The following is a 22,046-nucleotide window of genomic DNA, read 5'->3' as shown; positions in this document are numbered from 1 at the left end:
ACCAGCTAAACGCTCCAACTCAGTTACATAGTAGTTTTGGTTACATTTTGTGAGCACCCAGCTCATAAAAGCAGTAGTCCTACGACTCAAAACACCATCTTCATCGATATTAAGTCCCATAGTGCTCAGAGCCATTAGAATATGAACCATCTTCATCAAATATCTGAAAGAGTTCTGCCTCAAGACCAGTTATGGAACTGTCAGAGCCATGACATAATTATTTACTTAGATGAAGACGTCAAATGAAAAGAGCATTAAGAAGAGGCTGCTCCACATTTTCCAATACAATTAATGCCTGGTCATCCCAGTCCAATGACCATTACTATTTGACAGTGCATGGAGAAGTGATGAAACCAAATGTTAGGATCTATGAAAAGTTTATAACAATTGAAAAACTCTAGAAAAACATGAGCTTTCTTTCTGGCCGAAGGAACTGAAAAATCTTTTATAGCTTAGAAACCGTCTGGATGAGGATGAATACCCGATGCGTCACAATACGTGATGAAAAGTGATTTATCTTCTGCTGACGTTTCGTTTTCATAAATTAACAGGAACCCCATAGTCTTCAAGAACACTCAGCAACCTATCAAACATCATCAACATATATCGTCATTCTGTTGTATAAATTACCAAGGAAAGTTCTGTTGAAGTTCCTAGTAAGGACAGCTGAGCCCAAATTAGGTCCAAAGGAGAGCTAAGCAAAATGATAACACGAAAAATGCAGTGTATGTTTGGCATGTGGGAAGCAGTACAATCTGGCGGCAAGTAGCTCTTAAATCAGTGGGCAAATGACCACTTACAGCACGAAACTTTTTAACAGCGCATCCAAAATCAACAATCCATCTGTTTCTGATGGTATAATAGTATTTATTTGATTTCAAGAGAAAATATTTTCCTTGTGTTTTCACTCTCCTTTGATGTTGAAAGGCGGACCACTTATTCCTGTTTCTTCCATGAAAAATAGATGTCCCCTCTCTTTATACAATTTTCTCTTTATTTAAGAAGTAAAATCTGCATCGAACGTTTTACTGACAACACAGCAGGAGTCACGAAAACTGAATATATACTGACTATAGTAAGTAACGAAATGTTACGTGTCCTGACTCATGGCTACGAAAAAGGCACACACATACACGAAGGTAATGTGGTTTGCAGAATACGTACGTGTTGCAAGGCTAAATGGTTTGAATTTAGCAAGAGACTTTTAAAGAGATGGATAAATTCGTTGTGTCGGGTGTACAATGGATAAAGAAAGAAAACAGAAAATAATAGCCAGCAAGAATTCCACAAAGCAAAATTTGTTTGCATAGAAAGAAGCATCGAACCAAGTAGCATCTAGCATCAGCAAGCAAGCTCTTGAAAGCTACATCTGGAGCACAGACCAGTAAGAGTGTAGAACGTAGGCAATGGGGAGACAGAAATGAAAGGAGGTGACAATATGGGCTGCCCTCTTAGATTGTCTGCAGATGATGGTGTTGTTTACAGTCTATTAAGGATCAGAAGATCAAAACCATTCACACAATGACTTAGGGAAGATATCTGTGTTGTTGTTGTTGTTGTGGTCGTCAGTCCAGGGACTGATTTGATGCAGCTCTCCATACTACTCTATCCTGTGCAAGCTTCTTCATCTCTACCTACTGCAACCTACATCCTTCTGAATCTGCTTAGTGTATTCATCTCTTGGTCTCCTTCTACGATTTTTACCTTCCACGCTGCCCTCCAATACTAAGTTGGTGATCCCTTGATGCCTCAGAACATGTCCTACCAACCGATCCCTTCTTATAGTCAAGGTGTGCCACAAATATATCTGTATGGAGTGCAAAGTGGCAGTTGACCCTAGACAATAAACAGTGTGAGGTCCACATGAGTTCTAAAAACATAAATCCGTTAAATTTCAGTTTCACGATAAATCACACAAATCTAAAGGTTGTCGATTCAGCTGAATATGAGTACCTATGTGTTAAAATTACGAGCAGCTTACGTTTTAATCGACACAAATGAATCGTTTTGGGGAAGGCGAAACAAATATCCCAACCCAGACATGCAGAAATTGATGTTTCGTGGGTTCCGTGAAATGTTAAAGGCTGATGTCAGGGTGTTACTTGACAGAATTCAAATGAGATTGATCATGGAGTTTCGGAAAACATACAATTCAACACTGGTATGTCCCGATGCAGATGCAATATTTACAAAGTAACCCTCTATATTGTATCCAGGATCTCTGTCCTGTTGCCTCGCCCAACCACAGTAACCATTGTGTCTTCCTTGGTAATTATGCTACAAAGTGGTTCTAAGTCCTCTACCGCCGGCCGCACACGAGCAGTAGGTATAAACATATTGACGACCTGGTGTACTGATCCTAGCCGATCCTGCAAAATATGGTCTGCCACTCTAGCATGATAACTACAGAACAATAAAATTTTCTTTCTTCTTACTGACTTTCCTACAGTCTTACTCTTCAGTTTACTGCTGAAAATTTGTTTTGTCCTATCTGCACCTACCACATGCGACCCATCAGTTTGTAACTAATAAGAGAAGTCAGATTTGTTTTTCAAATTCTCCACGAAGCTATCAGATGAAGTTTTGAGCCTTTTCCTTATGTTAACTGTTGCCATTTCGCACCCTCTATTTACCCTTCTCCCTCAATCTGTCCAGATTTTTCCTAACCTTGCCTAATTCATTCGCAAGGGATGTAATTCTCCTCTGTTGTTCCAATATTTTACTACCCAACTACATATCCTGCAAAACCGGTGAAGAGCCCCGCTTACTTCGCCAATTCCCACGCTACTAAAGTTACCTCACTAGAACAAAAATATAATACAGAATACAAAACCTTCAGCCTCTCTTTGCTTACGTTTCACGCATTCTTTTTTTCATGAGATTTCATAGGGAACTCAGGATTAGTGAGTGCTGCCATTTCTGTGTTTGTATATTCTTCAGGCGCTTGCTGAAACCTGTAATTGGAAATATTTCTGTAAATGACTGTCTTTTGCTGTAAGATATTGTATCGTCATTGTCATCTGAGTTACTTGATCATTCAGCGAGAGGATCATAGAATGTGGACACTTCTTCCTTATTGAAGCCTCTGATCAGGCTCGCGCAAAATAATTCTAGCTTCCTTACAAAAACGGTGGGATTCCCCTTCAGGAAACTCTCGAGCCAACTTCTACCAGCCACACACACAATCGGGTTGAAATTATTCGTTATCTTGTTCCTTTGTGCAAGTTCATACGCAGCTCTTCTAAGACCCAGACAACTAATTCCATAAAATACGTTTGCTAACTTCTTGACATGTTGTGCACTACCTTTCTCCCGCTCAACAGTGAACACCGATTTCCGATCAGTTCTAGTGATATCTTCCATTTCTTCTTTATTCTCTACTTGAGCGTGCTGAAAAGAATTACTTTTTCCTTTGCCACTGACTTTATATATATATATATATATATATATATATATATATATATATATATATATATATATATATATATATCTTCTCCCCCCCCCCCCAATGAACCATGGACCTTGCCGTTGGTGGGGAGGCTTGCGTGCCTCAACGATACAGATAGCCGTACCGTAGGTGCAACCACAACGGAGGGGTATCTGTTGAAAGGCCAGACAAACATGTGGTTCCTGAAGAGGAGCAGCAGCCTTTTCAGTAGTTGCAGGGGCAACAGTCTGGATAATTGACTGATCTGGCCCTGTAACACTAACCAAAACGGCCTTGCTGTTGTGGTACTGCGAACGGCTGAAAGCAAGGGGAGACTACAGCCGTAATTTTTACCGAGGGCATGCAGCTTTACTGTATGCTTAAATGATGATGGCGTCCTCTTGGGTAAAATATTCCGGAAGTAAAATAGTCCCCTATTCGGATCTCCGGGCGGGGACTACTCAAGAGGACGTTGTTATCAAGAGAAAGAAAACTGGCGTTCTACGGATCGGAACGTGGAATGTCAGATCCCTTAATCGGGCAGGTAGGTTAGAAAATTTAGAAAGGATAGGTTAAAGTTAGATTTTAGAATTTAGAAAGGATAGGTTAAAGTAAGATATAGTGCGAATTAGTGAAGTTCGGTGGCAGGAGGAACAAAACTTTTGGATAGGCGAATACAGGGTTATAAATACAAAATCAAATAGGGCTAATACAGGAGTAGGTATAATAATAAATAAAAAAATAGGAGTACGTGTAAGCTACTACAAACAGCATAGTGAACGCATTATTGTGGCCAAGATAGACACGAAGCCCACGCCTACTACAGTAGTACAAGTTTATATGCCAACTATCTCTGCAGATGATGAAAAATTGATGAAATGTATGATGAGATAAAAGAAATTATTCAGGTAGTGAAGGGAGTCGAAAATTTAATGGTCATGGGTGACTGAAATTCGACAGTAGGAAAAGAAAGAGAAGGAAACGTAGTAGTTCAATATGGATTGGGGCTAAGAAATGAAAGAGGAAGCCGCCTGGTAGAATTTTGCACTGAGCATAACTTAATTATAGCTAGCACTTGGTACAAGAATCATAAAAGAAGGTTGTATACTTGGAAGAACCCTGGAGATACTAAAAGGTTTCAGATAGATTATGTAATGGTAAGACAGAGATTTAGAAACCAGATTTTAAATTGTAAGACATTTCCAGGTGCAGATGTGGACTCTGTCCACAATCTATTGGTTATGAATTGTAGATTAAAACTGAAGAAACTGCAAAAATTTGGGAATTTAAGGAGATGGGACATGGAGAAACTGACTAAACCAGAGGTTGTACAGAGTTTCAGCGAGAGAATAAGGGAACAATTGACAGGAATAGGGGAAAGAAATACAGTAGAAGAAGAATGGGTAGCTTTGAGGAATGAAATAGTGAAGGCAGCAGAGGATCAAGTAGGTAAAAAGACGAGGGCTAGTAGAAATCCTTGGGTAACAGAAGAGATACTGAATTTAATTGATGAAAGGAGAAAATACAAAAATGCAGTAAGTAAAGCAGGCAAAAAGGAATACAAACGTCTCAAAAATGAGATCGACAGGAAGTGCAAAATGGCTAAGCAGGGATGGCTAGAGGACAAATGTAAGGATGTAGAGGCTTATCTCATGAGGGGTAAGATAGATACTGCCTACAGAAAAATTAAAGAGACCTTTGGAGAAAAGAGAACCACTTGCATGAATATCAAGAGCTCAGATGGAAACCCAGTTCTAAGCAAAGAAGGGAAAGCAGAAAGGTGGAAGGAGTATATAGAGGGTCTATACAGGGGCGATGTTCTTGAGGACAATATTATGGAAATGGAAGAGAATGTAGATGAAGATGAAATGGGAGATACGATACTGCGTGAAGAGTTTGACAGAGCACAGAAAGACCTGAGTCGAAACAAGACCCCAGGAGTAGACAACATTCCATTAGAACTACTGACAACCTTGGGAGAGCCAGGCCTAACAAAACTCTACCATCTGATGAGCAAGATGTATGAGACAGGCGAAATTCCCTCAGACTTCAAGAAGAATATAGTAATTCCAATCCCAAAGAAAGCAGGTGTTGACAGATGTGAAAATTAGCGAACTATTAGTTTAATAAGTCACAGCTGCAAAATACTAACGCGAATTCTTTCCAGACGAATGGAAAAACTGATAGAAGTCGATCTCGGGGAAGATCAGTTTGGATTCCGTAGAAATGTCGGAACACGTGAGGCAATACTGACCCTACGACTTATTTTAGAAGAAAGATTAAGGAAAGGCAAATCTACGTTTCTAGCATTTGTAGACATAGAGAAAGCTCTTGACAATGTTAACTGGAATACTCTCTTGCAAATTCTGAAGGTAGCAGGGGTAAAATACAGGGAGCGAAAGGCTATTTACAATTTGTACAGAAACCAAATGGCAGTTATAAGAGTCGAAGGGCATGAAAGGGAAGCAGTGGTTTTGAGGGGAGTGGGGCAGGGTTGTAGCCTCTCCCCGATGTTATTCAATCTGTGTATTGAGCAAGCAGTAAAGGAAACAAAAGAAAAGTTCGGAGTAGGTATTAAAATCCATGGAGAAGAAATAAATGCTTTGAGGTTTGCCGATGACATTGTAATTCTGTCAGAGACAGCAAAGGACTTGGAAGAGCAGTTGAACGGAATGGACAGTGTCTTGAAAGGAGAGTATAAGATGAACATCAACAAAAGCAAAATGAGGATAATGGAATGTAGTCGAATTAAGTCAGGTGATGCTGAGGGAATTAGATAAGGAAATGAGACACTTAAAGCAGTAAAGGAGTTCTGCTATTTGGGGAGAAAAATAACTGATGATGGTGGAAGTAGAGAGGATATAAAATGTAGACTGGCAATGGCAAGGAAATCGTTTCTGAAGAAGAGAAATTTGTTAACATCGAGTATTGATTTAAGTGTCAGGAAGTCGTTTCTGAAAGTATTTGTATGGAGTGTAGCCATGTATGGAAGTGAAACATAAACAATATATAGTTTAGACAAGAAGAGGATAGAAGCTTTCGAAATGTGGTGCTACAGAAGAATGCTGAAGATTAGATGGGTAGATCACATAACTAATGAGGAGGTATTGAATAGAATTGGGGAGAAGAGGAGTTTGTGGCACAACTTGACTAGAAGAAGGGATCGGTTGGTAGGACATGTTCTGAGGCATCAAGGGATCACCAATTTGGTACTGGAGGGCAGCGTGTAGGGTAAAAAATCGTAGAGGGAGACCAAGAGATAAATACACTAAGCAGATTCAGAAGGATGTAGGTTGCAGTTGGTACTGGGAGATGAAGAAGCTTGCACAGGATAGAGTAGCATGGAGAGCTGCATCAAACCAGTCTCAGGACTGAAGACCACAACAACAACATTATATTTCCCATCCTTGCAAGGTTAAATAGCATCTTGCAGCTGCTCTTATGTCCATGTGCCACTATTGTAAATCGTTTCACAACTTCTCGACATCTACACGGCAGTAAAATCAAAACATTTGTAGCCCACCTAGAAGTTACTGGTGTGGTGACGGTACTCATGACTCCAGAGAGTACCGCGTCTGAAATACTTGTAGCGCAGCAGCTGCATGGTTTGGCAGTACGAACTACGAGGTCCGCCAGGGACCGAAGCTGTCAACCCATGTGGCGTCACATGTGTGTGGACAGCGATTGGTTGATGCCTCGTTAAATACCGGAGCACTGAGCTGTGGCGGATTGTTCTATCAGGCCGCCGAGTCGTCTACAATCTCCGGTTACCGCCTAGTCTACATGCTGCTGTGTTCGTCTGTCGTCTCCGAGACAGGCTCCGTAGGTATTGTAGACCAGCTCTGGACTTAGGTAGGTATCATTCAGAGGCACAGTGGCAGAACTTTAATATTTTAGGGGATTTGTTAAACGTTTAATAATGCTGGACTTTTCACAATAGGAAGCCTCATTTATCCTGAGTAATTCTCCACATGGAATAAACGTTATTTTGTTGCTAATTCTGGAAATCATTCTGAGTGAAGATAACCTATGTAATCCTCCTGCATTTCCAACAGTCACATATCTTGCAAAGTAGTTGAAACATTGCTGTTTAGATTACACATCCAACTTGTGATCTGGTTTCGGAGGAGTGGCCGTGCGGTTAAAGGCGCTGCAGTCTGGAACCGCAAGACCGCTACGGTCGCAGGTTCGAATCCTGCCTCGGGCATGGATGTTTGTGATGTCCTTAGGTTCGTTAGGTTTAACTAGTTCTAAGTTCTAGGGGGCTAATGACCTCAGCAGTTGAGTCCCATAGTGCTCAGAGCCATTTGAACCATTTTTTCGGAGGACAGAGCGGATCAGGTTGTGGAAAGGGGCCAAGGTCAATTACTGTTAGTTATACGAACACACACAAATTTATTCCTCAAACCAATGCACAGTTTTCTCTTTAAAACAACAAAGAGAAATTCAGGGCTGAGGCCCCAAGTAACTTCTCCAAAATAAGTTTAAATGATTCCTTCTAAAACACCAGGATTTAGAGTAACGGCTGAAGGCCTTTCTTTAGTAAAATTAAAATACATTATCGGCTAAAGGCCGTAATAATATTTCAGATCAGCTGAGGAAATTCTTTAGACGCCAAGTATTTACAAATTCCAACTAAAGGCCATATTAGGAAAATTCAAGTTAATTCTTCTGCTGAAAGCCCAATAAAAAAATTTTCTTTACATAATAAAAGAGAGGCTTTAAAGATAAGCTTTTACACAGTACAAAAGGAAAACTTGTTAAGAAAACTAGAAGTATCTTGTCGGCTGAAGGCCCAAGCAATCACGCAAGAATAATTAAAGACAACCTTAAGATAAATATTTACCGAACACGGCTGAAGGCCGTTTCAAGAATTCAAGATAATTAAATAGAAGCCTTACAGACAATGTTTACATTTTAAAGGCCACAGATTCGGAAACGAACGCGGCTGAAGGCCTAAACATAGAGCAACAAAATTTTAAAAGAAACACGGCTGAAGGCCTAATCTTTAAATAGTTGTCATGAAGTTCGGCTGAAGTCATGTACTAACATAAACAGACAATATTAATACACGGCTGAAGGCCTGGCACAGTACCTGCGACCAAATATAATGACAATCGCAGACAACAAACAGTGGTGTTCCAGGGGTCCGCCTGGGGAGGAAACTCTAACAACAGTTTAGGTGAGACAGGCAGCCAAGCGTAACACTAAACAATCGGGTGGCAACACGACCTAGCGACGGTTGAGGAACCAACCAACAAACTAATCAATTCCTTCTGTTGCAACCGACCAACTGCCTACTTTAGTAAGCAGACAGCAAAACACTTGTACAAGAACTCGAGCAATCGTAAAAGCAGTTACTGTGGAACAACACGGACGAATCAGTTCGACACACCGAGAGCTTCCACAAGCGGTCGGCGACCAAATACACCTCATCCAATGAGACGACCAACCGAACAACCAACCCAGGACGTTCCCACTCGTTACGTGTGTCGGCAACGGTCGGGCGAGTCTTGGCTGTCCGATGCTGACTGCAGCTCCAACCCGACTCAACTCGATGTCCGTTCGAAAGTCGGGCACACGGCGACCCGAGCACCCTCGTTCGGATCCAACCATGCAGAGGTAACTCTCGCACATTGGCCACGGCGTCTCTGCACAAGGAAGGAACCGACCCACGTCCGACAAAATGACCAACTGCGGAGGCCGAGAAACGGTCAAAGGACCAAAATACGCGTCGCCCGAGGAGACGACCAGCCAACTGTCGCCCCGCTCCAGTCTCCATCCGTCGGACAGTTCATGTGTAGCACTGCTGCTGACGCTCAAGGGCAGGTAAGACAGGAACTTAGTGAAGCCAGTAGATCGAATAAAGAAAACGAGGCGGTAGTATCGTAAAGAGAAGATGACGAACAATAAAGGGTAAAAACACGAGCGGCGCACGGCTCACAACTGTCACATTGATTTCATATATGTTACTAAGTTATCAATCACAAGTATTTTATAAAACTGATAATACTCACACTTACCTTGGTTAAAGCCCACAGCTTGAATTACAAAAAAAAACTGTAAGAACTGTTTGCTTCTAAGGGGCACCAGCAGACAATGGCCGACAGAGTTGTGTTAGTTCCTACTGACGTTCCATAGATTTCAGCGCAGACCAGAGCATTTCAGAGCGAATTTTTTACTACAGTACCAAACGACGGGCATTGTCTGCACGACCGGGATTTCCCCCATCTGCCCTAAACAAACTTCTTCTGCAGTATTTGTGAATAAAAGAATTTAAAGTTTAGTCTACGGTCCGGAAATACGAGCTAAATAATAAAGGGATGTGCTACTTAAAATCGTGCTAATAAAAACTGACAATTGAACTATATTCCGTAAGTTCAGTGCACCTAAACGTAAGCTGGCCGGTGTGTCCGAGCGGTTCTAGGCTACAGTCTGGAACCGCGCGACCGCTACGGTAGCAGGTTGGAATCCTGACTCGGGCATGGATGTGTATGATGTCCTTAGGGTAGTTAGGTTTAAGTAGTTCTAAGTTCTAGGGGACTGATGACCTCAGAAGTTAAGTCCCGTAGTGCTCAGAGCCATTTGAACCATTTTAACCAAAACGTAAACAAAAATACTACTGCAAGCTAACTCTACCGTAGTGTATCAGGGATGCAGTGACCGCTACAGAGGAGCAAAAGAGCGGTTTATTTCTGGTGCTCAGAAAGGCGATTGCTCGCCCATCTGGATACTGTGTGTTCGCAGATGGCGTGACAAAACGGGGGTTATGTTGTGGAAATCTGCTGACAAATAAATGGTGAACTTAAGCACTTATTTGTTAATTCATTCACCCTGGACAGTCATTCAGATGTGGTTTCGTCACTGGTGCAGTGCAGTGTAGAGTTGGATTGTAACGTTGTAACTTGTACCGCTGCAGGGATAGCCGGGAGCTTTCTGGTTATAACAAGCGCGCCGAAATTGAGTTGGCGGTGACTGCCAGCTGTAGGACACGGTCCCGTCGTGGCATGGGGCAAGCAAGTGACATGTTCTCACTTTGCAACGGATCGAAGCTCTGGAGTGAAGCCTGGACGCTGCGACAGACCGCTGATGGGAGTTCGGCAGCAGACGCGATGGCGAGAGATCCTGTACACGTTGCGGCAGACCATTTGCCGCGGAGGCCTGAGCACTCAGGTAGTGATCCTGGGACTGCAGCCCGGCCGTAGCAAAATCGTCGGCGGCATGGTTACAGCAAACGCTCCAAGGCTGCTCCTTGCGCAGTCTGGGTGCAGCAAAATTGCCAATGAATGCCGTGGGCTGCCAAAGGAGATTTAAATGCAGATGCTCCGAACTGATACTGTGGAGACGGACTGAGTTTCTGTGTCACTGTGGAAGTGTCCGGAACAAGGTCAGGGGCTGACGTCTGGCTGTTGTCACGCAGCAGTATGAAAACTGCAGAACCTACGGCTGCCTTGCCGGATGCAGGATCACGTACAGGCGTCTTTCCCGTTGATTCTGTCAACATATAGTATTATACTTCACGTGGCCTTCAGCTCAACAGGAAAAGGAAGGGTAAACTGACTGGGCTAATAGCAGAAAACGTCAAGGGAGGGATGAGGGGGGGGGGGGGGGGGGGGTGATGGCGGGAGATCTGTTACAAGTGGTGAAAAACCAGTGTTACAGGTGTCACAGCAGCATCTTTTTTAGGGCAGGAAGGACAGAAATAAATGAAGCTTTGAGAGAGGTTAAGGTTGAAACAAACCTGCAGATTGAGAAAGAGACTAAAAGACACAATTCCGGCATATTGCATCAGGACACAGTTGTTGATCAAAAATTTTCAGCAGTCGGCAGAAATTTCATTTCCATCCAGTTTTATCTCACTCGCTCATTACTGCCAGGAAACGTTCGAGAATTACGAGATAAAATTAGTGAACTACTTACCTGCATTGAGTAATTAGTCGTGGAGCACAGTTGACAATGTACCTCTGGGAACATATTTTGACCACTGTTATGGGTATTTTAAATGTTACAGGGTTCAAGTTAGTCTCTGACTTTGGTAGAGCAGAAATGGAGAAGTATTCACGTTCATCAGGAATAGTCATTAAGAAAACAGACTTTTGAAAACTTTTGCTTAGCGCAGCAAATGGAAAAATGTACGGCAGAAGTAGAACTTCATAATAAATCCTTTGCAATAATAACTGTATACCGAGCAACTGCAGGTAATTTTAATCTGCTCATAAATCACCTTGAAACTCTGCTGGCCAAGTTAACTGCAAAAAACCAAGATACAGAGACTACTGGTGATTTCAATGTATATGTTATTCAGTTTTCCACTAAGAATTTATTACGGTCAGGTAAGCTATCATCCATAGGAAACTCCAATGCCTGTGCTGTTAAGAACAACGATGCATTGTTCTTTCCTTCATGGATGCATGAAATGTATTCGCAACTGCGAATACATTTCATGTAATCTATCATTCAATATAATTCCTGCTGCCAACTTCGCAACTGGTAGACCGCTCGGCTAATCCCGCGTGGCGATGGTACAACAAACAAAACTGTACTAAAAAATCTATAGACAGCAGTCTCTCAGCTGATGAGATGTAGTTTCTTTTATTAAATATTAATACAGAACACGGTAAAAAATCTACTAAATCTTAATTCAAGAGGATAGCAAAACTTGCTGGTTTTGAGAAATTTCTCAAAGAGATGAACTGGAGTGATGTATACAGTGCTCAGGGCATGAAAGAGAAATACGTTTTTATTAATAACGTCCTTACCTTATTCGAAAACTGTTTTCCCTAAATCTAACTCAAAACAGACGAAAGTTTACAAGGAATTACTCAAGGAATAATGGTAGAACGAAATATAAATTGTATCTTTCAGTCAGATACACCTCTCATTTTGATATTATATATCATTACAAGAAGTACTGCAAAATATTAAGGGCAGTAGATGCATTACGAGGAAAAGACAACTACATCAGATAAAAAAGTAATGACAATATGGGATAGACAACAGTGAAGGAGACTGATATAACCGGATATGAAGAGTGCCGATAGCATTAACAGCAAATGATACATTTGTAACACACGTGTGTAGTGCTGTAATACAGGGTGTTTCAAAATGAATATATGGGTTTTAAGGCTTTGTAGCATTTAATACATTCAGTAGACGATTATAAATAACACATCAAATGAGAGAGCAATTCAAACAGTTTTGTTTGTATAACTGTGCCCAAAGAGCAGAGTATGGAACGACCACGAGTGACTGAAGATCGTGTTGAACGAGTGAGAGCCTTTCAAGCGTATCCCCAAGAAATCAGTTCGGTAGGCTAGTCGTGAGATAACAGTTCCACTGACGTCTGTATGGGAGAAGGCTGTTAAGGAGACACAACTATGTTCTTATCGTTTGAAGTTGTTATAAGCTCTAAAGCCTACAGACTATGAAGGTCAATTTTGCAAGCGAAATGTTGCTGCATGACGATGAAGATTTTTCTGGATCATGTTGTCTTCATGGATAAATTGATACTTCAGCTAGTTGTAAATGTGAACAAAGCTAATGTGCGCATCTAGGGGTCATCAAGTCCCCTCGAGATGGTGCACTTGCAACGAGACTCCCTTAAATTGAGTGTGTTTTGTTACATACACCGGCGGAAAGTTTACGGGCTTTTCTTTTTCGGTGAAGCAACTGTAACTTGTATTTCTTATGTTGATGCCCTAGAATTACGACTGTTTCCGCAGCTGTAGCACCAGATCGCTGGATTGGCTGGAAGGGGATGGATGACAGAGCTTGTTTTGCATGACCTCTTCGTTCACACGCGATCTGACGCCACGCGATTTTTACAATTGGGGTTTGATAAAAATTCGTACGTGTCTCCACAGTTAGCTGATCTACACGACTTTAGGAACAGCATTGTTGCAACAGCTACTCCAGACACACTGATCAAGGTTTGGGAAGAACTCTCCTATCGACTCGATGTGTGACGAATGATGCTCGCGTAGAACACTTGTAAGAAAACTGCTCGAGTTGCTCTTTCATTTGATGTATTATTTATAATTTTAAGTTGAATGTAATAAATGCTACAAAGCCTTGAAACTCGTTATTCATTTTAAATCACCTTGTGCTTTCTAACAAGCGTTTCATAACTGTTACTGAAGAGATAGGGTTGTCAGGTACCGTAGTTACAAATAACTTCAGTAATATGAAAGTGACCCTCATTACACGAGCAGTACCACTGACCATCTTAAAATCGACCCTCACTACAAGAGCAGTACCAATGACCACCATAAAATCATTAAAAACTAAAAATTCTGGTGGTTATAATAAAATGTCAACAATTTTAAAGAATGTGCTTCTAAGTTTAATAACATATTAAGTTATCTGCGTAATCGGTTATTTATCAACGGAACATTTCCTGAGTAGTTTAAAGACTCTTAACTTAAGACCTTTTTTTAATGAACGGAGCCAAATTCTGTCCAGTTTCACTTTTGCCATCATTCACGAAAATTTTAGGAAAGGTAGTACACAATCGGCATCTTGAGAACCTGACAACAAATAATATATTGACAATGTCACATTGTTCCATTGTCGAGAAGACCATCAACACATTGAGCTGGAATGTGCATAACACGTGAGACAGTAAATTACAGGCAACTGGTATTTTTTTTTATCTGTCAGAGACATTTGACTGTGTAAATCATTATAACCTCTTAACCTCTTCAGACCCAAAGAAATTTTTTCTATTATTTCATATATTCGTTGATAAGGCCATGGCATATGGATGTCATAAATGAGCAGTGTAACGGTAATTTTTTGTTAGTGTACATTCGGAAAGAGAATTTGGAACTGGTTACACACATGGACTCAAAGCGTCTATTCATGATACGAGTACACAGCCGTGAATGTAACAAGACCAGTATACGTTTTGTTAATATCTACTTACCATTTAGAGACATTACTTACAGAGTATTGCAAAATCATGACACAGGAGAAGCTGTTTCACTGACTAGTATTTCTGAAATTGTGTTAGCACAAGTTTAAGAAACACTTCCTCTCATTTGTGAAACACGGATATACTTGACATTCGGAGCAATTGAACTTGGTTTTAGCTTTCAGCCATTCTTTTGGCAATCTCATTCATCTATCTTTTTCTAAATTTGAGCAGAGAGGCAATTGACTTCTCTCACTTTTAGTAAAATCTCTCCATGGAACTTGAACAATCGTTGCGTATTTACTAGGAGCTACTTCTTGAGATTCAGATTTAGAGTCTGAAGAATACATGTCTTGTCACGCTGTAGAGGCAGTGGAACTCATAGATTCACCAACATAAATATTAAAATCAGATAAATCCAAGATTGATTTCTTGTTAGCACCTAACGCTTAATACTTTCTGTATTCATTCCACGAGTTCACAATCGCCATGTCCATGAAATGGAAGAAAACTCTTACGGCCACTTCTTCGTGAGTGTGGATAGTCGATTGCGAGAAATCATTCTGTCACATAGATCCAAACCTCCCACTGAATTGTTGTAATTAGAGATACATTTGGGCTGAGGCATTTCCACGAATTTTTTGCTTTTCTTTCCCGCCTTTTTACTATACTAATAAGCACCCGAGATAGTAGATTCTACTGTAACAGAACGATTATTAATCCACTACAAAATTGAACTCGTCAAAGGAACATCTTTCTCTCTTCATCAGTTCTTTGCCTCCAGTGTGTTTTTATTTGTGAGAAGATGGAATGCGGCTACCTAAAAAGATTGCTAGTACATATATTTGTGTTTATAGTGGGTGTTGTGGTAGTTGAATGGAAGTGAAATATCGATAAAAATACACAACATCCTGGTGGGAACCTTACCCTCTACTAGCTTATTCACCACAGAACCTCTCAAATCGATATCTGGCTCTGGTTGTCGAGATGGCCAAGGGCTAGCTTCCTCGCAGATAAAGAAGTACAAGAGAATCAGAAATTGTCAGCGCATAATTCTTCAGACCGATGGATTTGGCTTATTCTTTCCACACTGTCTAAGATTGGAAAGGAATCATTTGAGTACAATCAGATGCTTAGATAAATTTTCTACGACCACTGTCAATGACTGGTTGCAATTTGCATATTTTAAAATTGGCTTTGATTTCATCTGAAACACTCAGATACAAATTGGAAGTACTTCCTCACTCTTAACTTAGTGTTCCTTGGACTTACAGCAAGGAACCTCGGTCTGCTACTGAAATACAGGATGTGGTGCGGGAGCTTCCTTACTTTAAAAAATCATAAATAAGTATTAGAGACATCAATTTAATTCTTTTTTCTTTACGAAAAGTAATATCTAAAATTTTGTCCCATTTAGTTTTGAAAATGATATCTTGAATGTGGCCACCGTTCTGTTCAATGCATTTGGGGAGTCGAAATCGGAAGTTTCGGTCCACTTTTTCCAACATGTCGCTGTCGATGTTCGCAATAGCAACACGAATATTGTTCCCTAGCTTAGCCAGGATCTGCAGACGACTGGTATACACCAAGTATTTGAGATAGCCTCATAACAAAAAGGCGTGTGGTGCTAAAACTGGTGAGCATGCTGGCCACTGGAGATGGCCTCTCAAAGACACGAGACGATCGGGGAAGTGTTCGTGCAACATGGTCATCGATGTTCGTGTCGTGTGAGCTGTGGCGCCGTCTTGTTGCAACCAGACAGTATCCACATCCATTTCTTTAAGTTCTGGAAGAAAAACTTTTCAGTCATCTGAACATAACGCTCAGAAGTTGCCATCACTGCCATATCGTTCTAATCGAAAAACCATGCGCAGTAATGATACTCTAGATAGTGCACACCAAACAACCACACGTTCTTTATGCAGGGGCTGCTCATGAAGTTCTCGGCGGTTCGTGCCACTCCAATACTGCATGTTTTGTTTATTCACGAAGCCAGACAAATGAAAATGTGCCTCGTCGCTGAAAATCACTAAGGTGTCATGAGGCAGCTCATCGATCAAAGCTTCACACAGATTTTTTCGGGAAACGAAATAACGTGAATGAAGTGTGTGCACCATTGACAGTTCATATGGATGAAATTTCAACTTTTCATGAAGAATTCGTCTCACTGTGAGTTCAGAAATTGCAAGGGCAGCTGGATGTTTGCTTGCAGATCGATCCTTACCCCCTCGATGGTTTCAAGCGTTCTGGTGGTTCTGGAAGGTCTTGGTCTTTTTCTGCACACTTCCAGTATCCATAAAGGTGTGTACCCACGTAATAACTGATTTCCCATCAGGAACACGACGTCCAGGAGCGATGTTGGACTGTTTCCTGAATGCACGCTGTGTTTTAATGACCGAACGTCCACTCGAAAAGTAGGTCGCAAGAGCGAACGCGCGCTCCTCTCTTGCCCACTGCACGATCGCTATTAATCTAACCTTTAAAAAAAATTAAGTCTCCCACTTTTGATTGCACTTAAACCCACGCAACAATGACTAACTGCCGCTGTGTGCCGCGCGTTTCAAATAAGGAAGTTCCCGCGCCGCACCCTGCACGTTCCCAGGCTTGAGAATTTCATAAACGTATTATGTGTGTTCCCACAAGCTTCTTAATTTCACTAGCTGTTGCCCACAACCCTGTTACATTTGAATTTGGCCTTCCAACAATGTGGCCTTGTCTCTTCATCACAGTTCGCCTCATAAATTATGTAACGGGGCCATTCTGTGTAATTGACGCAGCTGTTACCCTTACCTGTCAAAACTCGAATTGCTTTCCTACTGCCTAACAAATCCTTTTTTTTCTGTACGGACTTAAGTTACGTACGTTATCCCGCCGCTAGCTCGCCTATAATTGCTTGCCAGTTCGCCTATAATTGCTTCGTTCGGTATTACTATTCAGTAATTTTCTGATTTCAAATCTGTTTTATCGAAGCATCTGTAGCCTGAAGTTCCAGATAACTGCTGGCTATTTAGATATTTCACCTTCAGATTCCTTTTCAGGTTGCAGGCAACGGTCTCTTACGCTGTTTAATCCTGAAACATTTTCGACGGAAATAGCACATGTGAAGTTATTGTGATTGTTTCATAGCTTCTGTTACTGCTAGTAGCTACACACCAGTGCCTATGAGTTTTAATTTGTACGCTAAAGCGCTGAAGATGATCATTGTGTGATCGAAAATCGATTTTGCTGTTAATAAATCATCAAAATTACGGCCTATACTGACCTTCCTTCTAATTTTATTTATCATATGGTCGTTGTGCACACAGCACTCTATGGAGTCGCCAATCAATGGTATTGGGTTTTTGCCCATAGCCCCATTGTCAAATCATCCTGTGAAACGACAGGCTAAACTTACAATTTGTTACATAAAGTACCAAACAGCCAGTGCTTATCAGAAAGTACATTGTCTAACGTATCAGAATAAGTACCATCCATTCAGAATAAATACTACTCCACATAGCAAAATGTTATGAGTATTGTTATGCAAATGGCCATGAAACCGGATATAAACAGAAACTAACCGCAGCATGAGGAAATTTTCCTGTAGGTGGCGTCCCTATGGGACGTTAGGGAGGCCTTTATTGCATACGATAATCATCATCAATACCACAAAATAGTGAATCCAGGAGTATCTAAGACACAATGCTAAGAACTTATACATCGTTTTTTTATACAGAGTGCGTTAACTTATAAATAAGACAACACACACAGCGCCACACTCGGCCCACAGAAGCGTTACATGAGCCATCGTTTACAAACAAGCATAGGTCGCACCAAACAATCAGTCTAAAACAAACTCTTATAATAAAACCGCGCTTTTATCTTCTTTTAAATTGAAAAATGTCAGATTTAAATTGAAAACCAGAACCTAAAAACAAAACTTAAAAAAAATTAATTTTCGTTTTAAAGAAGATGTCCTTTAAAATCAAAAACACGGTAACAAACATTAACAACACTGACAAACATAGGCGCTTAATGACTTATAACGTATTAATAAACATATTTTTCCACCATATGTCGGGCGCTTAGGGGAACCGTGATCTCGAGGTAGCGTCTTAAATTAGTAATCAAAACGTCCTCTGTCCCTGATTAGAAAAACCCCGCCGCTCAAATTTTGATTGATAATCAGCACTGGCGGCAAGCCGAAGACTTGCAGCATAAGAAGTCACCCTCTTTCTGCAAGTGGCCTTGTCAAACAGGGCGGAGGGGTGGACACACGTTCTGGGCACTCTCTCGCCTTTGAGGTGAGAAACTGCCCCTAAAGGCGGAGCAACCAGCAATGATCAACGGCTTGAGGATGCAGGAGGCAATGGAAACCACTGCATTAAAGACACATAACGTGTATCCGCAGGACATGATGATCTCTCCCTTGACAAAAGATTCCGGAATAGTAACCCCTTCGAATCTGCCCATGAGAAAAAGATTGAATAACCAACGAAAGGATAACGTTATAAGAGTCGGGGCGTGGAATATCACAAGCTTGAGATTAGTGGGGAATCTAGAAAGGAGATGCAAAGGCTCAAACTAGATATAGTAAGGGTCAGTGAAGTGAAATGGAAAGAAGACAAAGATTTCTGGTCAGATGAGTATAGGATAATATCAATAGCAGCAGAAAATGGTATAACGGTAGTAGGATTCGTTATGATTAGGAAGGTCGACAGCAAACCATCACCAACAACGATAATCTAGGTATACATGCCGACGTCGCAAGCTGAAGATGAAGAGATAGGGGAAGTATAAGACAATACTGAAAGGGTGATACAGTACCTGAAGGTAGATGAAAATATGAAAATTTAATAGTCGTGGGAGACTGAAATGCAGTTGTAGAGGAAGGAGTAGAATAAAAAGCTTCAGGAAAACATTAACTTGGCACAAGGAATGAGAGAGGAGAAAGACTAATAGAGTTCTTTAACAGATTTCATATAGTAACAGCGAATACTCTGTTCAAGAATCACAAGAGGAGGAGGTATACTTGGAAAAGGCAGAGTGATAAGGGAAGATTTCAGTTAGATTGCATTATGGTCAGACACAGATTCCGAAATTAGGTACTTGATTGTAAGGCATAGTCAGGAGCAGATACAGACTTGGTCACAAAGCGGTAGGGATGAAGAGTAGCCTGAAGTTTTAGAGATTAATCGGGAAGAATCAGTATGCAAAGATATGGGATACGGAAATACCAAGCAATGAAGACGTACTCTTGAAGTTCTCTAAGGTTATAGTACAGCAGTAAGGGATAGCTCAGTAGGCAATACAGTTCAAGAGGAATGGATATCTCTAAAAATTACCATCACAGAAGCTGGAAAGGAAAACATAGGTACAAAGAAGGTAACTGCGAAGAAACCATGGGTAACTGAAGAAATACTTGAGTTGATCGACGAAAGAAGGAAGTACAAAAATGTTCAGGGAAATTCAGGAATACAGAAATACAAGTAACTGAGAAATGAAACAAACAGGAAGTGCAGGGAAGCTAAGAAGAAGTGGCTACTTAAAAAATGAAATAATTGTTGCAAGGATTGACTCAGGATACAGGAAAGTCAAAACAACCTTTGGTGCAATTAAAAGCAAGGGTTGTGGCATTAAGAGTGCAACCTGAATCCCACTGTTAAATGCAGAGGAGAGAGTGGATTGGTGGAAAAAGTACACTGAAGGTCTCTATGAGGGGTAAGATTTGCCTGATGTGATGAAGTAACAGCAGTCGTTTTACAAGAGATAAGGGATCCTGTATTAGAATCATAATTTAAAAGAGCTTTGGAGGCGTTACAGTCAAATGGGGCAGAGGGGAAAGATAACACTCGATCAGAATTTCTAATCTCACTGGGGGAAGTACCAATAGAACGACAATTCTTGTTGGTGTGTAGAATACCATCTGAAAAATATCATCCACACAAATTCCGAAGACAGCAATACCTGATAAGTGAGACAATTATCGCACTCTCAGCTTAACAGCTCATACATGCCTGTTTCTGACTAGAATAATATATAGAAAAATGTGAAGGAAAATTGTGGACGTGTTGAATGATGATCAGTTTGGGTTCAGGGAAAGGTAAAGGCACCAGAGAGACTATTCTGACGTTGCGGATGATAATGGAAGCCACACTAAAGAAAAATCAAGGCACCTTCAAAGGATTTAACGACCTGTAAAAAGCGTTCGACCTGCAAAATGGTGCAAGATGTTCGAAATTCAGAGATAAATAGGGATAAGCTACAGGCAGAGACGGACGATGTACAGTATGTAGAAGAGCGAAGAGGGGACAATAAGACTGGTCTACCAAGAAGGAGGTGCTCGGATTAAAAAGGGTGTAAGACAGGAATGTAGTCTTTTGCCCTATTGTTCAATCTGTACATCGAAGAGGCAATGATATAAATAAAGGAAAGGTTCAGGAGTGGGATTAACATTCAAGGAGAAAGGATATCAATGATGCGCTTCGCTGATGACATTGCTATCCTGAGTGAAAGTGAAGAAGACTTACATGATCGCACGAACAGTCTGATGAGTTCAGAATAAGGACTGACAATAAATCAAAGAAAGACGAAAGTAATGAGAAGTAGCAGAAATAGAAACAGCGAGAAACTTAACATTAGGATTTATGGTCATGAAGTAGATGAAGTTACGGAATTCTACTATCTAGGTAGTAAAATAAACACTGACGGACAGAGAAAGGGAGACATCAAAAGCAGTCGAGCACTGGCGAAAAGGGGAATTCCTGGCCAAGAGAAATCTACTACTACCAAATATAGGCCTTAATTTCAACAAGAAATTTCTGAGATTGTACGTTTAGAGCACAGCATTGTATGGGAGTGAAACATGGGCTGTGGGATAACCGAAACATAAGAGAATAGAAGCATTTGAGATGTGCGTTACAGACGAAAATTAGGTGGACTGATAAGGCATGATGAGGTAGTACACGAATTGGAGACTAAAGGAATTTGTGAATAACACTGACAAGAAGAAGGAACAGAATGGTAGGACATCCGTTAAGACATCAGGGAATGACTTCCACGGTAGTAGAGGGAGCTGTATAGGGCAAAAATTATAGAGGAAGACAGAGATTGGAATACATCCAGCAGATTGGGGATGTAGGTTGCAAGTGCTACAGTGAGATGGAGACGTTGGCACAGGAGAGGAGTTCGTGGCCATCCGCATCAAACCATTCATAAGGCTGATGACTCAAAAGAAGAGAAGTCGAGCCTTTGTGGCGTTATGTGTATTGTTTTACGATAAGTTGAATTTAGTTTCGATTTAAGAAACTCTGAATGAAATAAAGGCGATGCCAATTTCTGAGCGGTGTGACTTACACATTTCTGTGTTCTTTACTTTGTTTTATTGATGATGATTATGGTATGCAAAGAAGGCTTCCCTAAACGTTCGATTGGGGCGCCACCTACAGGAAAATTTCCTCGCGCTGACTGCGGTTAGGCTATCAGTTTCTTTTTGTATCCGGTTTCATCATCACTTGCGTTGTAATTCTTTGGATAACAATTGTCATGATATTTTTCTTTGTGGAGTAATGTTTATTCTGAATTGGTAGAACCTATTTTGATACGTTAGACACTGTGCTTTGTGACACGCTTTGGCTGTTTGGTACTTTATGTAACAAACTGTGATTTTACTCTGTTGTTTCGCAGGATTATTTGATGATGGGTTATGAGTAAAACCCGAAACTAGTC

This window comes from Schistocerca nitens, chromosome 5, assembly GCF_023898315.1.
Source record: "Schistocerca nitens isolate TAMUIC-IGC-003100 chromosome 5, iqSchNite1.1, whole genome shotgun sequence".
NCBI classification, from domain to species: domain Eukaryota; kingdom Metazoa; phylum Arthropoda; class Insecta; order Orthoptera; family Acrididae; genus Schistocerca; species Schistocerca nitens.
This window is presented reverse-complemented; position numbering follows the sequence as displayed.